General features: G+C 38.9%; 1 long non-coding RNA gene across 2 annotated transcripts in view; it reads left to right on the top strand.

The window, feature by feature from the left end:
- The first annotated feature begins 2,723 nt into the window (after positions 1–2,723).
- LOC113746010 (uncharacterized) overlaps positions 2,724–22,257 on the top strand; it is a 35,757-nt gene continuing 16,223 nt past the window's right edge. The window contains exons 1-3 of one of the 2 annotated variants that reach the window (XR_003462557.1): positions 2,724–3,235; positions 9,545–9,721; positions 15,370–16,404. This is a non-coding gene — a long non-coding RNA (uncharacterized LOC113746010). Of the gene's footprint in view, positions 3,236–9,544; positions 9,722–15,369; positions 16,405–22,257 lie in introns of those variants that run through there. The other variant, XR_003462558.1, reaches the window with a different exon arrangement.

Here is a 22,257-nt window from a genome sequence, read left to right as displayed (position 1 = left end):
GAAGAAAAAAAAGAAGAGATATTATCTTCTTTTTATTTAGACTTTTAATAGAATTTATCTACATTTGACTACTTTAGGACCCATCATTGGTATTTTAAAATATCTAACAGCGTGTTGTCTCACAATTGATTATTGAATTAACGTGGATGCTCACAATCTAATTAGAACAAATATAAAAGTAATAAAATATGCCTTCACACAGATAAGAAGTATTTTTGCTTTGAGCAAGCTTTGTAGCCTAATTAATACCAAATTGTATTTTGCTCTTGGTCTCCCTCTATAATCTGCAAAGTAAATACTTGCAGATTGCCACACAAGGCCTTGATAATTGAAGTCACTTATATAATTGCACCCCCTGGTGTTGATTGGCGATAGCTCCCTTGTAATCTGTGACGCTGATAGGCTCTTAATGAGATGAGAGAAATCATAAGTGGAACATCATACATCATCAGTTGAGATTAGTTCATCAGAAACCTCATGTGCAAAACAAAAAAGGATCGCTGCTGGCAAGTTTTGGAACATGGTGATCTAATTTCAGGAACTATAAACTGAACAATGTTTGTATCCTTCAGTTTTTATCTACATTCGTGAGGCCTGGATAATATTTTCCTCTTTCCTGGACATTGAGCATATCACTAATCACCAGATGTCATTTCCCGGATCTCCACAGATAACTTTAATTTAATCTAACCGTGAATATTGTTTGATGCAGAAAAAGTTATCCATTTATGATGTGATCCACTGTGCACAGTTGTCTTATGTGGCTCATTGTAAAAACAGTAATATTGTTAGTGGGTCTCATTGGGTACAGGTACTGTATACATGAGTGACTTTGCTTAAAGCTCCCTCTGGTGGAACCTGATGTGTGTACCAAGTGCAACAACACAATATAAAGATGAATATGAGTGCAGCAGAAGGAGTCTGACACATATTGCTGTTTACATTTAAATAAACACAGAATGTGTTTCATTCATCTGAATGGTGTAAAAGCACAGCACACCACTCATATCAATAAACCAACCAATCTTTTTGGATAAAACTGCAGGCTTTTACCAATGCTGTGTGTGTCTTTGCACTGATTTTCTCTGGGTAATGAACATTGCTCTATGACCCACATCTAAAGTATATTTCACTCTCTGACAACTACACTAATTATAGTGCTGCCATAAATTTAGAGAGAGAGGTTAATAACGTGCTATTTTTGACACTCGTGTGCTGCTGCAAAGTCTACTTCAGAAAGTTGAGTTGCATATGGATGGACTATGTAAGAAATTATCCATTTGTGGAGGCATTGTAATTGTAAACTACCTGATACTGTTCTATATGACAGGCCTGATTAAGATTAATGCACCAATGACATCCCTGATAAATGTGAGCATCCATTTACATTGTGATACTCAGGGCTTTGCAGCAGAGAAAAACTGTTGCTTAACTGGAACAATTGTTTTTCATAGGGCTTTTGATTAGGTTGGTGCAGCATGAACCACATTTTTAATGTTTTTTTATTTTTGGTGCTGGGTCAAATATGCCTGCACACCAGCTTCACAGTGTTCACAAGATATGCAGCCAACAAGCTATTGTAATATTTAATAATGAAAGAATTTGATTTTCTTTATTAAACAGGGAAAGCAAGATGCATGAATATCAATTTAGTAAACTAGAGTCTTAACACTGAAAGCTATTAGTCCATCTAATTGAAAAATGAGGCAATTAATGATACAGTATCTTTTAATTGAGTAAGCAAGTAAAATTAACTGTCGGCTAAATTAGACAAAGGAGATCCATAATTATGTACTCCGAAGAGGAGAACTACTCAACTGAGGATTTCACCTTCAGACAGTTTGGTATAACACGTGTATTTGTTTTAACTTACAGGATGCTCATCTAAGCAAATATGCTGCACATAAACGGTATTAATACACTGTCTGTCATACTTCCAATAATCACAAATCCAATCAGGATGCAGAATAAAGCAGTGAAACTAAAGGTACATGTAAAGGTTGACCTTCTTTTAACCCTAGCCAATACACTCTAAGACCAATATAATTAATCAAAACTCTTTCAAATCTTTAGATTATCTAACCTCATACACAAGAAAAAATATGTCACTTGATTATGACATTTCTCTCTTGGTGAAACTTTTTGAATGCATTAATTTTTAACAGTCTTGGTAGGCCAACAATGACTTTACAGGTCCAATGTGTAGGATTTAGTTGCATCTAGTGGTGTAATTGCTACATTGCAATCTCCTCACATCACCCCTGCCTACCTACAGTAGTGAAAAGGAGAAGCCACATTTGAAAAGCCCTGTCTACAGTCAGTATTTAGTTTATCTGTTCTGGGCTACATGGTGTGTCAACATGGTGGCCACATTGAAAGAGGACCCGCTCCTGCTGATGATATAAAAGGATCATTTTTAAGTAACAAAAACAAAAAGATTCTTATCTTCAGGTGATTACACGTGCATGAAAACATGGTTATGAATAATATATTATATGTCTGTCTTATTCTGAAAATAGAAACCCCCAATCTTACACACTTAAGTAAGTAATGAGAACTAATAATGGAATGATCAACTGAATTCTTGGTGACATTCACTTTACACATTGATTAAAAACATATGTACAATAAAAGAATAATCATAACCATAACCCTGCCTGCCCTTTTAGAAAAGTCTTAATTTAATACTTTAGCTTAAAAGGTCTCCATAGCTGGATGGTGTGTAAGCTCTTACATGCAATTACAGTATGAAATGGAAGACATGTAGAGACATAATGAGGACACTGAAGCCCGTGTTAGAATAAAGATTTTTTTAAGGTCTTAAACATTCTGCTAATGACAAGTCAAACACAAAGTGAGTTTCTCAATTAACTGGGAACCCTCTCGAGGACACCTGCAGGTCCCCAGACTCCAGTTTGAGCACGAGGCAGTTCCACCTCCCTGCAGCCCGAGACGCTCCAGCTGCAGGTTAATAATAGTGGAGCCTTCAGTAAGGTCGCAGGTAGAGTGGTGTTACCGCACTGAAGAGAAAAACTGCGACTTATTAAGTTTGTTAAAAAATCGTTAACAGTGCGCTACACACGGACATGGCCTTTGGGCATCTTATCCCTCAGCTGAGGCTGGAGGAGCCAGCGGAGGACGGGATGTTCAGGAGCATCGCCTTCCGCCCCTTCCAGCATGGACACCACCAGCGTGGGAAGTCAAGTTCTCCCGGCAGCGACAGAAAACGACACAGGTAAGATGGAATATAGTGTAATGTAATGGAAAACAGACCGCAGTAATGCATTTTGAGTGCAAATTCAGCCCTCGCCTTTGCTGTTTGACTAGACTACTCCACAACATGTACGCAGCAGTGTGTCAGCTTGCTAACTTCTTAGAGCTTTTTAAATTAAGCCCAAGGCTTACAGTTTCCTATTTAAAACATGTATCTGAAGACAAGGTTAAATATTCTTTGTACATGTTGTTATTCTGGCAGTTGTAAAAACAACAACAACAAAAAAAAGAGTTTGAGTTGAATTAGTGCTAATTCAGCAGAACACATTACAAAACTTTCTGAAAATAGTAAGTGGACCACTGAAGCAAAAAATGAAATAAATGCTCAGCTTGTTGTGTACACCCACACAAAGGCACTGATATGTGTAAATTGCTATTGATTCATTCAAACCCCATTAGTGTGAATAATAGGTAGCCTACTTACAAAGGCGGGCCACAGCTTTTCTTTTCTTGACCAGCTGCTCCTCGTCGTCTTGATGACAAGCACCGATTTTTGACATCTCTCAATTCACGTACTTCCATACTTACACTTGCTATTTTCAGTGCATTAAGTGTCTTTACACGACAAAATGCAATGGTGGACTCGTAATGGTCAAAAAAGTTGTGCGTGGAACACTGGAAACTTTTCCGTCCTCATTGGTCGCCATTTTAACCACAACGGCCATATTCGAATTGAGACAATGCCACCATGCCAAAATTAGCACACTGTGCCTGTGTATTGAAAGTAGTGTCTTCACACTCCAGAGTTCAAAAGAAACTAAGAAAATAGTGAGAGCTAACGAAACCTAAAATAAAAAGTCCATTTAAAAAACAGTACTCACAGCTGTTTTCCAATTTCCTGTCAATGTGTGTCTTCTAAACGTCAAAATAGTGCATTGTCATGACGTGAGTAGATAGTATACTATGTACTTTATACACAGGCTGTAGTCAAATTGTCTTTTTTTGCTTAGGAGGGCTCCTAAACTGAGTGAAAGTATCCAAGTGGCAGCCATGATAAGGGCTGGTCTTATTTTCTAAATGTTTCTTATCTCCATTAGGATGGCGTCTACTGAACCATCCTTTACGAAAGGAAAAGAGATAATGCTGCCCCACAGTTCCTTGTGGCGGACCCATGTCAATAACATCCACCGTCGCATATTTATATTGCAGCCGGATTCTCTAAGCATGATGGGTTGTCTTTTCCCAAGTTATGAATTCTTCTTCACACTTTGTGACATTTGCCATTGAGGTCAAGGAAAAGTGTTTAGGAAAGGATATAGGACGTAACTTTTTTTTGACCATACGGCTGCAGCTGACGAGGAATTGAGACACCGTGTTTTTAGCGTTAAATATTTGTGTCATATCAATTATCTTGCGTTTGATAATGCATTCAGCAACAACAACAACTTGTGAGCTTTGGTTAAGGTTTAGGGAACTTGACTATTGCAAGACGTTACAACAAGACTGTGGTGTGAGATATTGCTGTGAAACTGCAGACATCCCTGCTTGTTGCTATGGGAGCTGTCACCTGGGACAGTAAGGATCTAATTGGGGCTTTGTGTAATATGAAAACTGGCTGTTAGCAGCCACAGCGGTACGATGATTAGGCATCTATCTCTTCCTCTGCTGAACACTCATCAACCCTCTCCAATGTCATGAATCCATCTTGTGATTCTCTGGGTAGAAATAATGCATGCCAACTGTGTCAGAGCCAGATTACACAGCTCAGTGATAGTGTTAGAGCACTAAGGGGCATCTGTCTAATGATGTGGCTTGAAAGAGAACTTCTGGGTTGAGGAAAAATTGTTCTGCGCAGTAATCAGATTAAACCAAAAGTGTGAAATATGCCAAATTTAAGACATGCCCTCACTCTGGGCTGAATTCACAAGGTTACTTTTTGCCATAAGGAGCTGCTTCAGTGCTGTTGCATTAATCACACAGAAATCATGTTATGAGGGAGGGAAACTGAATGTTTTCTCACGGTGACTGTCGCTGGAAGCAGTACAATACTATCTCTTCAGGTCAAAACAAGCGCTGATCATCATTTTTAGTGCCCCATTAACCGTTAACTGCTGGACATGGTACAAAGAATATCTTCACACTGACAATTCTTTGGTGTCATTGTGCATTTCAGTGTTGCACGAGTGTGTAGGCCTAAATGGTCTCCAGTAGCATGACCTCCACTTCATAGAAATAAAGGGTGAGATAAAGGAAAGCGTTAGCTAAAGGTGCAACACATTATTATTTTCATTATCATTATTTTCTAGATTAAGTGTTTGGTCTATAAAATGACTTAGTAAATGTCCATCTCATTTCCACAAAGTCTGATGCGATGTCTTTAAATGATATTTAGTTTAATATGATATAAAACAGAGGAATGCAGGGGCTCTCCATATCCGTACAGAACTTTTTCTTCCATTTTTGCATGAAAAATGACTTTAATAGTTAACCGATTCTAAAAAAAAGTTGACAAATCGACTAATTGTAGCTGCTGTACTTGTCACTTGTCAGGTGTCCAAGTTCGTCTCAGGTGATTGTAATTTGGGGTTTTATGTAATTGCGGTGGCAGAGTCCCTCTGGCTGTCTCTGTGGCAGCATGGCACTGTAAAAATGTCACTGCAGTCCTGACAGTTTTTTTGAGCTACATTGACGCTGTTTCTTGCTGTGGGCTAGTTATAAATCTGTTACATTATTCATCACTGAATCTTTTTTTTTTTTTTTTTTTGCATTGCCTGCAAATATGTTTGCTGCCATTGACCAAATGATAAGATTCACATCTGAATTTATAATATGACAGCTTACAGAGCGGATGTTTTGTTAGTTTGTGTCTATGCAACATTTTGCATGGGTGGTATTTAGAAACACATAACTCCCACTGTGGTCTTCTGGTGCATACTGTACAGGTTTGGTCAGCAGGAATTTTACTGCCAGTTGATTAAATTGCTCTTGGGGAAGCACTAATAAAGAATTCATCTTGTCCAGCCCATAACACTTCTCCTAGGCTGGCAACACTCCAAATGGATGAGTATGGATGTTTTCTTTACTTCAGCTACTCATTTCCAATCAGCAGAATTAACAGCCGTCTGCTGCCAAACGTGATGTCATACCATACCTGTTGGAGATGGAAAAAGAGGATTAATTAAACTGATAAAAGAGGAGAATTTCATATAACATTTTACAGAAAATCGTTTCTTGTTTTTAGGGTGTAGCAATATATTTATTAAAAAGAATGGTCACACTGTTGCATATTAAAAAAAAAAGTCAATGTGTGATTGCCAGTAGGATAACTTAGTAACTTAAAAGGTATATTAAGGAGATTATACTTAGAGTTTATTAATATTAGAATCCATTAGAGTTGTGAAGTATATGTGGCCATGAGCTGGAGTCACATCTTGACCTGCCAGTCATGCTGTGAGACTGCGTTAACTATGTTTCAGTCATCCATCCAGCCTCAGCTGTTTTAACTAGGAAGCTAGCATCAGCATTGTGAAGCAGCAACGATGGCGTTATAGTAAGAAATCTTCCTGTTGTCAGGACCTCATTGATTGAGCTTGTCGCGGCTCACTCAGAGCCTGTAATGCTTTTGTCACTAGTTAATTCAGTCAGCTCACAGGTAACACATGGCCCATGCTGATGGCAGTGGACCTGACTGAGGTGATGCACATCCTCCATCACAGCACTGTCAGAGATTTACTGGCTCCTATTGCATACTGTGTTGAGAGTATATAGTCAGAAACAGCTAGTTGAGGATCTGCTGAGACCTGGCCCAGAAATAGACTTTTTTTTTTTTTGTCATGAGTCAAACCAGATTTTTTGGAGGGTGGCAGTACACACATTACCACACATACATACACACACAGTGAAGTGTTGGCATCATAGTGAGTACTAAATATCAGTCATTGTAATTGGGAGGAAAAGGAAGTGTGAAAGGCAGCCAGCTCGGCAGGTAGAGAAGACATTCAATCACCAAAATGTTGGTATGTAACGATAAGTGTATCTGCAGTTTGTGGCTTACTCGGGTCCACTGAAATTCATGCGTGTATGCATTTTATGCATGCATTGTGTCATAGACGGATGTGGAAACATGTACTTTTCAATTAGACTGTGTGATGTCGGGCGTGAATTGTTTCAGTTATTGAATTGTGTCAGTTTGAGCGCTGTGGCTGATTCCCATGCACTTTCTTCTCCGTCACAGTGGCCTACATGGATGCTGTCACGGTGGATGCAGTGTGTGTGTGTTGAAGGGTACTAATGAGGACTCAGTCAAAGCTGTGACTGGTAAATGAGGCACATCCAAGCCTTGCTCGAGGAATTGATCTTTTCTTTTATCCTTGCGAAATCTTATGCAGCAGCTCCCTCTGATAATCCACAAACACACAGCCAAGATCAAAGCCATGACGTAGCGCATTTTAAATCTGGGTTTAAGAAACAGACTCCACCATCCTGATCTATTTTGGCAGACAAAACTATTAAACGGCGGATTGCTGAAAATAGGGAGAGAAGTGCTGGTGGAATGCCTACATTCTCAATAAGAGTTTTACTTGAATGAAAATATGAGGCAAAGCAGCACATATGGGCTATTTTGGAAGTGTTCTGTGCTGCTTATGTTCCTGGTACTCATTTGCATGCCACAGTGCTGTGTTGGACCTCGAGTCTTCTTCTACAATGCTCTGTGAAACCTGCTGGGAAAACTTGGGAAAACACTTTTTAAAATTCCAAACACTCGCAGGGAAAACATTACAGAATCAAAATAAAATGCTTTTTGAACTGCCGCAAATAATTTATCGTGTCAGTGAGGAGTCGGTTTCTTTACCTTGGGTTATTTTACCCGCAGCTAACATTTATTATTTGACAAGGCAGATATAGTTTCACAGTTATGGCAAATAGTTTATCTCGTAGGCCTGATATTCCAGAGCCAGTCAAAAATTGAAATACATATTTAAAGTGTATTAAACCAAGTGATTAATCGTCAATGAAAATGAAAGTAATTCAAATAAATTCGACTGTGTATAAAGCTTAACTCTGTAACTATATTGCCTATTTATATATCTACAGTGTATAGATACTGATAGCAATAGCCTTTGGTGTGTGTGTACTACAATGATAATCATAAAAGGCAGACAGTATTAAACTAAGACGCTGTATGACCAGCAGGTGGCACGTCTGCTGCAGGAATTAATTTTATTTAATCACTGTACTAAAGATATGCTTTTTTGATTTCATGGTTTCAAGTATTAAATATAATCTGCCTGATTTTGTTCTAGCACGCCCCACATCCATAAATTCCCTCTCTGCTCACTGCCGATGTGTCAAAACTAACGTGTGAATCATGTTACACTTCAGTTTCATGTCATATTAGTGGAACATCACTGAAGATTTAAATGTTTGATTTGTAACTGGCCCAACAATTATAATGTGTGTCCTATGTGTGTTTCTGTCTTTATGACCTCCTGCTTGCCCTTTGACCTTTGCTCCTTAGCTCTGGCCCCTTATTAAACATGCCTTTTTCAACTTAAAGGCAACAAGTGTAGTGAGGGAAGGGTGGGTAGGATGAAGCTGGAGATGGAAGATGATTTCAAGATTACAGGGTACAGGGAATTTGCTGTGTTCAAGTCTAAAAGAAACAAAGGCATGGATTACAACAAATACATTTTCACAGTGTCTCCAGACTCCTCACGACATGCTTGATATCCATCAGATTTGACACAGAATAACCATTTAATGTTCCTTAGACAGATGTGTGCACTTGTGATCCCTCACAACTTTTAGTATATCAGAAGTTCATTTCCGTCAAATTCTAAATGTTTAGCTGGTATGTTTGGTCCATAAATGATCGATTTACTCGGCATTCAGCAGCCGAGCAATCAGGCTGCAGAGTCTGTTAAGCTCCTCTGCAAGGTAATTAGATTCAGATAATCCAAACAACAAAAGCTATAATCCTGCTCATATTCACTCACTGCATTCTGTTGGTGTTAAACTGACAGACCTGCTAACAAGCTGCAGTCAGAGAGATTATAAAACTGAGCTGTTTATTGGATCACAAGTTTACCCACATTACTTGTTATTCCATATGCTATGGTGAGAAATGGATGTAATATAATATGTGTGTGTGTGTGTCATCCTCTGTAACTGTTTGGGAAGTGAATAGATGTAAATGTGAAGAAAGGATAAGCCCATAGCAATGCAGTTTTGTGTAATGCCATCATTGTCCAAGTTTAATAACGTACATTTGCAAAGCACCATGTCCGTCAATACTGTGTTTCGTAATACCATGTGTGTATGCATTTCACAGCCTCTTACTTCCTGCCTCCACAAGCCACGTTGCAAGTGACTTGGGTTTGTTCCTCTCCAAGGGCATCACCACGGAGCCTGGCTCACCCAAGGGCCCCAGCTAATGAGCCAACGCAGGGAAATTGATTTAGTCTCCACCTTCCTATCTCCATCCCTTGCAGGCCAAAGATAAAACATGGTGAGTCCCAGGGGTCATGGCTCAGTAAAGCCCTCCAAAGTCATTTCCCTTCCTCTGACTGAAGAGCCAGATTAATTATAGACCAATAAAAAATTAGGATCAGGTCTAATTAGTGAGCATATTGAATAGATGCAATCCTGCACTGTTAGCAGGTACCTTAATAGCTGTAAAGATGCACTTGCGCTTTAAAGTGATTCTGTGCATCTTTCCACGGGGTGCTCTAATTTATTTCTCTTGTATAACACATTGAACACGCAAAGCCAATTTGCTTGTGTTAATATACAGTGTATGTTATGTGTGTAGTGCACCATAGCACCCCACACATATAAACGCAGTAAAGACTGAAGATGTTCACACCATGTAATGCTCTATCTATCCTGAGGTGGGGAAAGTATAGATTTCTGTAACATGACAATATGCTGATTATTTCTGTGGCTTTGCAACACAAAGGTGAGTTTTGCATGTGAGGCCTGTTATATAACAGAGAAACATTTCCATCCCATTTAAGTGAGTAAAACTATTTTTAGAATAACAATAAATCCTAATGAAGAGCAGATTTTTCTTGAGTCAGACCTCACCTACACCTATTTCTTATGTATTCATATTGTATTCTCACCATCATAGTTTGTTTCCACATCATTCACTGTGGTGTGGATTACTGTCCACATGGTGGCACAATAGCATCACTCTTACTTGGTAAGAAATACTGAGCAAATATTTATGAACAGAGAAGCAGCCTCAGAAAGTTCCAGTTTTGGAAATTGTAAAGATAAATGGAGAGGTTTAGGTAATTTAGTAACTGAGACAGCTAAGACAGGTCGCAGGTGAGGGTGCTGCTAAGACTGCCAGACATGTTAAATGCAGTTGCAGCTGCAGGCTAAAGAGCAGCACCAAACCAAACTATGACATCTGTGATGCTCACAACCATTGTGATACACACACAAAACAAACATACACACTCAGGCTGTTTTATGTACCAGCTCTCAAGGTTAAGTAACAGCAGGCACGGGGGACAAGACATGTCAGAGATTGTAAGTGGGCTTCTTGTTTTGGATTATTAATGAGAATCAAGACCAAGATATAAAAGATACATATTTAAAGGTAAATTATATTTGGATGGCCAAAATTGCATTTAGCAGACTTTAGCCTAAAAATGTGTTCGCATAGTCACACTGCATTCCTCAGCTTCATAATAATAAAATGCACCCTAGAAGCATATGAAATTTTGATGAGCGATCGGTCTTGTTCTCCTCACAGCTCTGTGGTTATTATTCCACAAAAGTAAAATTCAAAATACTGCTGCAGATGAAAACAAATCTCGCTATTGAGAATCTGCCTGCACATACACTGCTGGTGAGGAAAACTGTACTTCTGGGCATTAAAATATTAAAATCAAATCTGTTTATCACATTGCAGCTATGATGTAACAAAGCTTTTGTTTTACAGTGGTGGAATTTATTGCCATGTTCATCCCGTGTGTAAATAAACAAAGCAATTTATTGTTGTTATTCACCAATGGACAATAATACTGTTCTCATGCCTAAGGTCGTTATATACAGACTTGAAGTACCGACTCCTACACTGATACCACATAAATGTATACATAAGAACAACAATTGAGTATATAAATTCTGCCATGAACTTTTCACCTATCCTCACAACAACATATGACCATGTTCAATATTGTCTTCCAGGGCTGTACCTTTGGGAAAAGCCTGTTACTGGAGCAGAGTTATACACAGCATAGATCCACTAGATCTTACCCATTCTTTAAATATTGCCAGCAGCCAGTTAGCTTAGTTCAGGAGACAGACTGGAAACAGCGGGTTAGCCTGGCACTGTCCAAAGGTAACAAAAGCCCCCTTTCAGCACCTCTAAAGTTTACTAATTAACAATAATTGTTATACTGTGGCAGACTGCAACCAGTGGACACTTTGGGAAGTCACTGGTCCCAGCCAAGACAGTCCACACATTATTGTAAAATTGTAGATTCATTAGTTTAAATAGCTTTAGAGGTGCTGCTTTTATCAGCTTCTATCTGAGCCAGGCTTGTCCCAGTCCATTTCCAGTGCTTGATCTTCTCATCTGACCCTCAGCCAAAAAGCTAATGAGGATATTTCCCAAAAAGTCAAACTGACAGGCACTGAGTTAGGATTCTGCTCTCCCAATCCATTTATTCTGGGGATGCTGTTTTGTAAAACGATAAACAAATGTTGAATTAAATGACAGCAGTGCAGAACTATAACGGCCTTACATAATGAGAATCTGTTATCCAAAAGCCATAATGACATGTACAAAACACCAATTCCCCTTTCTTGTACACACTGAACATGGGCATGCTGAATTTCCAATTACCACACAGATGAGCTACCAGTCAGAACAATTCAATTGTCAGTGGTGCATATAAACACACACACACACACACACACACACACACACCTCCACTCTTCTCTCTAATAACTCCCTGTGACACCTCTCGTGCTTAAGCCTGGTAATGGTGCCTGCGTATTCAAACACCTTTCATCTATCCTGAGCCGGTTCTGTCACCGATTATACCTGAATTAACACCGAATACCAGTTTGTGTCATATAATGGAGTTTAGCGCCCTCACACTGCTGCCTTATCAGAATCAAGTGCATCATTTAATCCTCAGTGCACATACAGGATGCAGTAAGACCAATTTTACTAATCCTTCTCAAATGTATGACATTGGGTTTTTCCTCTTGCTGACAGAGAAGAAGAGGGGGAGGAATAATGTGTCACTCTGTAACAATATCTTCTTCTGTGCCATGACTTTTATCTCACTCGCCTCTCTTCTGTAATTATCCTCTTACTATTGCTTGACTCTTTCGTTGCTTTGGAAAGGGAGAGAGGTTATGTTGAGCTCTATCTGCAGCGCTGGAGCCTTTCAATTGTGTTGTTGAATTAAGGGTATTAAATGGAGAGGGATCATATTCATCACTCAATTGTATTAAATCAATGAGGATAAATATTGGCTCATTTATGTGAACTGAACAAAATGTTTGTTAGTGCTGAGTCTTTAAATGTTTAACAATCCAAAAACCGCAAGCACACGAGCCAATGTGGGGCACAGCTGCAAAGCTTCGATGAGCCTGCATGCTTTGTTTTTCAGTTTAGATCCATTGATACAAAGAATGTTTACCATGTAGGCAGGGTGGATTGAACATCCTAAAAACGACTGACAGGCCAGTTTAGTGTGCATGAGGAATGTGTTTTTAAATGAAGTTATAAATTCCACCACAGTTGAACATTAGTTCAACTCTCGTGTCAACCCGTGTGTTGGAACTAATGTAATGCCAGAATTAACTGTTGCTTTAACTCAATTCTGCGTGGTCTCTACTAAATCCTGAGAAAAGTATTCTCAAGTCAGTGTAAAGTAAGAATACATGTGTTCTAGGTATGTCAGACCAAAGAATAAAGTGTTATTAACCACCCAGCCAAATTTGTATGATTAAAATTATCGTCAGGTTTATAAAATTAGGTGTCAAATTAGGCATCAAAAAATCGGACTGTGGGGGCATGTCCACTGAATGTGCTGAAGCCACACCCACTCATGGGAGCAGTCAAGCAGCAATTTTGAAGCGACTGAAAGGTGTCAGATGAGTTCAGAAAATGACATGGCTAACTTTGAAACACTGAGTGAGATGAATTCATCTCTAATCTCTGCTAGGGGTGCAGAGGTATGCTCAGGGTGGCCTCAGGGTGTCATCGAGCCACCCTTTTAGGACCACCCAAAAATTCTGGACTGAAAACTGGTAAAAAACTGTTTTAACCTCCACATTTCAGTAATATATTTTTCAGAGTCTTTTCACATGTTTTCAGCAACTATTTATTAACACATTTAATGTATTTTGAAAGAAATCAAAGAATCCTTTACACTGACTTTAAGCAGATAGTCACTAACGTTCTCTATGTGTGATGAGCAATTATGAATATGATCCCTCTGAAACACACATTAAATGTGCAGGCCTGTAAAACTAAAACAGCTCAAGAGATTTGTTAGTGTGTGTGCGCCACCTTTTACACTGTTTGATTTAATAATATTCTATGAAATATTCATTAATGAAGCTTTTAATAATGACTGCATCATCGATTAGGACCAATGCACTTCAAATCTCAGTATATCGGTCTTTGTCTATTATTATAGACCACCTAGTCATGAGATGGCTTCCATTTTGATTCAAAATACAATCACGCTGATTACTATCCTGTGCCTTTGATTTGTACTTAGAGCTTCTTTTTTTTTTTTAAATGGATTGCTTGCATTGTGCAGCAACATACAGTACACAAGTAAAGAGGCTTTATTTTTATTGGTCAAAAGAGGCAACAAAAGACTTGCATGTCTATGCGTGCCAGCCATCAAGTCCTCCAAACAAATGGATGAAGTACATTTGACATTGCCCCCCAGAACAGCTTATATGAGCATTTTCTGACACGGGTTTAGGGAGGTTTAAGTTCTCAAAAATAAAGGTCCAGTGTGCAGGATTTAGGGCTCTATTTACAAGATATGGCATAAATTGAATATAATATGTATATATGACTATTATTATCTTTACCATTATGGAATCAGTGCTCTTATCTGAGAATTGTACATTTTCTTGAATGGATTTATGCCCTTGGGAACTAACCACTGCTGATTTCAGTGTTGAGCTGGTGCTTACCGAGCTAACAATGATTGCATTACACAGTGGAAATGCGAAGACATGAACAAACTAATACTGCATCCATGGTCCCAGCTGAGTGGGATAAAATACTAATTACCGATAATTCTTTGATCAGATGTTTTGCCAGCAGGTTATTAATCTTCTGTAATGACCAATGTGTTTTTTTGTATGAATGCTAAATCTTTTAAGTATACTAATGTACCACTGGGACTTTTAAAGGATATTATTTTTGGTAGGAAAACATAACCGGTTTTCGTTTCTGCTGACTGTGGAGGGTCACCTCCACAGGATCACCTCAAAATTTAAGTTAAACAAATTAACACAAGGTCTCAAGCCAATGTGAAAAATACACGTTTAAAAATGTTTTTAAGAAGGCTTAACAATTTAGTTTGATGTTGGTAAATCATTGAAGGTGTCTGTGGATAAAGAGGAGGGCTTTTGAGTAGCAAAGAAGCAAAATACATTTGTTTACAATTGGACTGTTTTGATCAAGGGTTTCTGACTGGAGTCTGGTCAGTGAGTCTGATCCAACCATCTCAATAACAGCTGTAGACTACCTAATGTGACACAGTTTTATAAAAATTTGTAATATGATATCAAAGGAAGGTAAACAGCATCAAACTGACATGACGCAACCAGCTAGCAAGACTATATGAACAAAAATTCAGGTGTGGTTATACAAGTGTGTTACACAGTACATAAATCTTTGTCAGAGTACAGACTCCAGCTCAAGGAGAGCACCAAACAACAGCTATGTTTAATTTTGGCATGCCATTAAATTACTATAATTATAATCTATTATGAGTTAGGGACTTTGAGACAATCAAAATGCTGACGTGCCCGTGCATCTTTATAATAAATCATGCTGCCACACACAGGGACTGGATCAAACTGACATTTGTTTCATGGTCAGGTCCACATGTAATGCCATAATGTGTTTTTTTTTTTCCTTCCAAACTAAAGTAAAAGCTCAGAAGAAGGCGGCTACTTGAGGGTGTCATGCTGGAAAAAAAGAGAGACACAGAGGAGAGCAGCCTCATTATTGTAGGTACACAGTGGACACCAGCAGATGTTACACAGCTGACCTGTGATCCTGCCGGAGGAACAGATGTGCATGTACCTGTCAGACTGACCTCACAGGCAGCTTCTTGTAACATCAGAGACCTCTTCAAACACTGCAGCAGAAACAAATTAAATGCCTAGGTTATGTAATTGTAGAAATAAGTCAAATCGCTGCTTATAGGTTCCCACTTAAAAAATATTTTTAAGATGTTTTATTACTGCCTGAATTTTTATTCAAAACACGTAATTAAACCAAGATGATCCACCCATCATTCTCACAAATCTCTACAAACTAATTTGTTCTGTGTATTCAGGAGGAAGCAGCAGCAAAGCAATTGTAACTGCACTGTCAGTAGAAGACAGTAATACATGATAGTAATATTTCCTTATTAGTACCACCTTTATGTGTTTTGTGAATACACTGATTGCAACAGCCATAAAGTTTTACCTTCAACACTGTGATCATGAACAGTGCAGATAATAAGGTGTGATGAGCTCTAAGCATGAAAGCCGTACATTATTCACACCTCGACTATGGTTCTGATGTTAAAGGTTGTGTTAATACCTTTGGCTCAAATAACAATCCAATTAATTTTGACGAGGCCTGCAATAGTAACAGTAACACACAGGACTGCAGCGTGTAACAATTTACATTAATTTTCAGTTAATAGGAAACATTGTTCCCTGACCTTGTCTGTTATTAGCTCACTTTGATAACGTGAATAACGTCTGTGAACATCTGAGACAGAATGACTCCATAACAACTAAGTTATTATTAATGCCCTGCATGCCCTGGAGGGGTTTGTACAATGGCTGAACATCTAATGGCCAGTATATGTACTGTTAAATGTTTTTTAGCTTGACAAATACTGTAACAAAATCAATTTTGTATTAAACATCTGAAGTTATGGTAGAGAATACACAGTATGCTGTAGTTTTAGCTGCTCGAAGAGAGTTTACAATAACATTGAGGTATATTAAATAATTAAACGTTCCGCTTCAAGCCGTGAGACATGGATTGATTTTGTTCTTCGAGTAAAACATAGGTATGTTTTCTACTTGTTAATCTTTCCCCATACCATTTATGTGTTCAACTACTGCACAGGACTGCAGAAACACCAGAAAACAAGTACGTTTTAAGGGTTTTCAGATCAAAGTAGTAGAAAGTATTTCTCAAACTGAGAGAAGATTGCGATGTGTGGGTTTTGATCCCTATTGTTCTGGAGCTGTTGGCAATAATACTCTAGGCAGGTGACTTCCATCTATGTGTAAACCTTGAGCTAATCTACAGAGCAGAGCCGCCATGCTTTACTTTTAATCGCCATTAATTGTTTGTGCCACTTTAATTCTTGGAAGAATTTCAAAGCTTGTTTGATTACTGCTTCATTAGGCTGGTTTTACACACATTTTGAAATTTTGAGTTTCACAACTGTGCTTGCTTTACTGTTGGATTTGATCTACATGTAGTTAATTGTTTGAATGGTTGACACACTGTGCAGTATCAAATCTATTGGATATGGGCAAATATTTGTGTGTATATGTGTTTGTATCTTGTGCAGATAGCATGTGTGGGCGTTACATGTTATCTGCGCAAAAGGCACGTTTTAAAAATAAATACCTTGTCATGTGTACCTGTCTTAATGTGACCTGCTGGACCTTTCTTAACCGCCTGCCTAGGGTTCAGGTCACTCCAGCAGTATTTATAGACAGCTCCGTCCCTCCTTCTCTACTGCACTTCCACTTAAAGCTAGAGATTGCCAGCATGGAGAGAGAGATGGGGAGGTGGGAGTGTAGTTTTAGGGAAGATTCTCATAATAGCGTCTTGCTGTCTTCTGTTGAGCGTTACGTCTGAAGGCTCAAAATAGAACATCTCCAGAGACCATCCAATCGCGCTTATGGTAGCTTTTTGCACACGGATACACACACATACAACGTAGCCTATTTTTTCCATGTGATCACGGGTAAAAAAGGATTTGTAAGTAAAGTCTTACTGTACAATGACTCATTCTGAGATTTTTTTTTTCCATCATATCCATTTTTACAGCAGAGGCATCCTCCATTCAGTCTGAATCCCTTCCACACACATTGCCTCTGGTTGAATGTGTGAGTAATTTTTTGTCATCCAGAAAAACAGGGGATGAATATAATCCAGTTTAATTACAGCGGAAATGGGAACCAAATATTTTCCATAGCCAAACACACATTTTCTGACACTCGTTTGTTTGAGAATATGTCAGTACCAGGAACACATGTCCTACTGTGTACCAGCAGGAAGGAGAAATACTCTGTGAAGAAGCAGAGACCTTTTGTTTTTTTGTGCATGTGCCTGTGTTAGGTGCATAATGTTTGTGCGTGCAGAGTACAGTCAGTGTGTCTGTGGGTGCCTGAGCCACAGTGGATAAGAACGCATGCCTGAGCGAGCGAGTGTACAAACGGAGCAGGATCAGGAAGGAGAGTGAAAGAGAGCAGAGGAGGAGAGAGGAGAAACACAGCGAGAGACAGAGAGACAGAGAGGGGGCTCTGTGTAGTGGTAAAGCAGGAGAAGGAGCAAGTCGCGATTCCCCGGGAAAAAGGAGGTGCGTCCTTTATCTCCTCATTGGGGATTCAAACTGGCTTCAGATTGGCTTCAGTCGGACAGAGGATTCCCCCGCTTGTGGAGTACGGAGTACGGTGCACAGGAAGGAGGGAAACAGACACTTGCTCCTACTTCCTTTGTACCCAACCTGCTTGACAGATGGCACTGGCAGAATGATCTTTGACTCTCACCCAGCGACCAGTCCTTGCTCTCCTCACTGAGGTAACGTATGTCAGCTCCTCTGCAAAAAAAAAAAAAAAACCCTGCATGCTCATACATTTATTCTGCTGCACTGTTTGCCTTGAATGTGCTTGAGTGAATGTGCAAAATGAATACGGCCGCTCAATGTGCATGCAAATATGCCTCAAATATTAGTCCACAGGCAGTGCCAAGAGGGATGAGAGGACAGGAAGTATTGTAACTCAGTCACCACCTCATCAGCACCTAGTGTGTGGAGTTTTTAACATGGCTTAGTTGAACTGATCGCCTTTCTTTATCAGTGGTGTTCATTTCCTCTAGAGGTGTACTATGACTGACCTTCATGTGCGGTATGCCAGAGTGATGGTGGTCATGGCAAAATGAAGGGCAGAACCTGCTGCCAGCACTTTTTCTCACGGGTCTGCAGCCATCTGCACTTTTATTTTTTTTTAGCCACCCTGCGTAAATAAAACCAATATTGCCTGTCTTTGCGCCTTGACTAACTGTAGCAGACTTACAAATCACGGTGGCACAAGTTGCAACAGAAGCAGGTGTTGGAAATAATAGGCAGTGTCCCTGGAGTGGAGTTGTATGTGCTGTGGAGTGTTGCAGGTTTAGTGTTTATAGTGTGACACAAGGAGAATTTGGGATTTGTGTTGGCAAAAATCAAATAAAAAAAAAGGTCAAAGATTGCAAGAATTACTTCATTTGTACCTAATCATTGCATTGTGAGGCACAACAGATGTGTATTGTAGTAATAAATATACACATTTGTATTATACTTAAGAGCATGGTATAATTGAGAAATAATTATGACTAGATTGAGTGACCAGAAAGTCCATAAAACCAGAGATGTTTAGGTTTTGTTCTACTTTTGCACTCTTTCTAGTTCAGGATTAACGTCAGATGACTTGTTGGCCATTTGCCAGCCTTTCTTTTAAAACCCATGCACAACACAATGTGCTAGCTTCTCTCAAGCAGCCCACACTGTTGGAAATGTATTGTTTAATTTCCTTAGAAAAATAGATGTCAGTCTCCGTAATATCTAGTGAATACCTGAGATTTTTGAATGTAGGGAAGTTCGCATCAGAAACAATAGCTGAGTAACCGAGCTTTGTCTGTCTGTAATAATTCATTCACCTTCCCTCTTAACAACCCTCTCTGCACACAGTCTGTCTCAGTCTACTGTCCTCCATAACTCCTACTCTCAGCATGAGGTTGATGTTCAGAGGAATTAGAACAGAACATTGATTGTACCTAATAAGTGAAACCAGACAACAGTGTGACGCTATATAATGAATAGCCCTGGCTTTTTACAGCACAAATCTACTGTTGAAATATGGCCACCCACGTTGGAACTCTCTACTACTTGCTTTGGCTACACAATGAATTACTGGATTACAGACTTGATTTGTTTTACTGTTCTTACTAACCTTTAATGGAAGAACATTTTCTTTCTGCATTGTGGGCTGTAGATTATTAAACCAAACCACCATAAATCACAGGTATTGTCACAGTTAGTATCAGAATGGTGCAGTGAGACTTCATTACGTCCACTGGTTTCATCTCCACACTCACCTGCACACCCACTGCAGTATGTAGTGTCAACTAAATGCATAACATGGAAATACACGTTCCATATAGGATCTATAAATTCTAAACTGGTTTGTCTCAAGGGATTGAGGACTTAGCAGTAATTGAGAATTACAAACAGTGCAAAGGCGAATGGCATTAGCTTTAAAGACATATGACAGTGTAAACAGTAGAAATAAGGATTATTTTCAGGCACACATAATTTTTTCTTTCTCCTTGATTGTCCAAATCTGTCCCCAAAGTGCAGGTGCATCTGCCAACAAAACAAAAATAATCTCATAATTCATGACATGCCTTATGAATGCCAAATGGTGTTGGGCAAGTTGAAAACTGTAACCAATTATGTAGTACACATTACTCATGGAAAAAGTAATTCTAATAGGAAACGTAACGCACCACATTACTCATCACTTGACTTTTGTTATTCACCCCAGCTCCATCTTTTATACACAAGTAGGAGCAGGAAAATTATATTTTGTGGTTTAATAAGCAGGTACCCTTGGCTAACATTAACAAGCCATCAAAGAACATACAGCATGTGAATAAACGACTTTGTGGGTGGAATGTCTTCTTTTAGTAGAAGCTAACTGCATCCCACCACCTCCTGCCCCCGCACCAAGCTAACAGACCGAACTGATCCCTGGCAAGACGGTGAAAGAGTTGACTACAAAATGTCGTAGAAAGTTGTAAAAAGTATTGTGCATAACTGAATTTCAAAATGTACTCGCTGCTGAGTAATCACATTACTGTAGCATACTACCAAGGAATGTCTGTCTTTCCAGAACATGTATAAACTGCAGTAAGTAAAACTAGAATACTACAAAGTTCCCTCCTGTGGTAAGTTCCCAACAATAACATTTTTTATTGTTGGGAACTTACAAGCATTTTCTTTTTATTCATCTAGCCTTGGCATACGTTCATTTGTTGTATTTTTATTTGGATTTAATATGAATTCAGAACAACCTTGAATTGAATTTAAATACACACATCCTCTAGTGTTTAACAAAAGCCAAACAGTACATACTAAGGCCAAAACCTATTATTGCACGTTTTACACAGATAATAATGCAGTCATCTGAGTCATACAGAACTGAGACCCTGTGTACTAGAAATACTACACTTTGAACTAATAAAATATTTAGCAGACATGGCAACACAGACCTCAGGCCCTATTCAATCACAACTGATTAAGACTGCTCTGAAGGAGGAGGAGGATAACTGTTTTACCGAGAGTTTGCAGAACTATCTGTCACAACAGGCATTTATTTTAATATTTTATCATGATTTTGCATATGATTTCCTGATGGTTGTGGTTTTGAATTTTGAGCTTGTTATCCTCCCCGTCATTTTGCACAGCATATTAAAATTTAAATGATGGTGAACAGATCATTTAGTTAGCCTTAATATGTAGCTTCCACCTTTTTAAAGATGTGTCTGCAGGTGCATAGTTCAAGCTGTGGTATTTTGTCACTGTCAGTTAAATGTGTTTATTTTTAGCGCTCATTGACCCTGCTGACAATGAAGATTGATGTTGGATTCCCTCCTTCTGTATTCACAGGGTCACTGCTGCTGTCTCGCAGTGCCCATACTGAAGCTCACACCATTAGCTATAGATTAGGAACACTGTGGCTTCCTGTTTTCCAGACAAAGTAAAGCAAAGCAGATGATTTGTAGTCCCTGCAGTGTCATAGTTAAACTAATTTCAGCCTCATCTAACCGATATGTGAGAACGTGACAGAAAAAGCTGAGGTTTGAAGTCATACTTTACAGTCAGATGTGATGTTTTTGCTCTGAATGGAGAGTATACCCTTACAGTGTACAGTATGTACAAAAGGATTAGGTTCGCATTGTCTTTTTGTTGTGGTTTTCTCTTTCCTATGTAGAATTTCATACTATTTTTCTATGGAAATACACGTTTCCATGGAAACTGAAGATGATGCCTAATTATTTTTGCTTTATTTTTATTTTTTTGGCTTGCAAGGGTTGCGCTGCGCCTTAAAAATCTGCCCTTCTCTGGTGCTGCAGTCAGGGAAAAAGTTACAGTGCAACAAGGAAGGACCCACACACAGAGAACAAAACAGGGATTCAGACTAGATTTTAAATATTTCTGTTTGATACATTACAGGGCCCTTTTTTGTTCTCTTTATGAAGATTTCCAAATAGAAACTCTTTGAGCCGTTTCTGACAAGAGGGTATCTACAAAATGTCTTGGATCAGACATTTGAAAAGGCTTGTAAGAGAACTGGAATCTAATGAAGAAACACTGGAATGTTTTATCTCTTGAAGACATTGACAAAGAGATCTTTAACTCTCTTCCACTGCTCTTTTTTTCTAGACAAAAGAATTTGCAGGAAACACTGCTGACTGTTGCAAGGCACGTTACAGATGGCAATCAGTCTATTCAGGATTTGGCATTCAGTGGC

This window comes from Larimichthys crocea, chromosome VII (assembly GCF_000972845.2).
Source record: "Larimichthys crocea isolate SSNF chromosome VII, L_crocea_2.0, whole genome shotgun sequence".
NCBI classification, from domain to species: domain Eukaryota; kingdom Metazoa; phylum Chordata; class Actinopteri; family Sciaenidae; genus Larimichthys; species Larimichthys crocea.
This window is presented reverse-complemented; position numbering and strand designations above follow the sequence as displayed.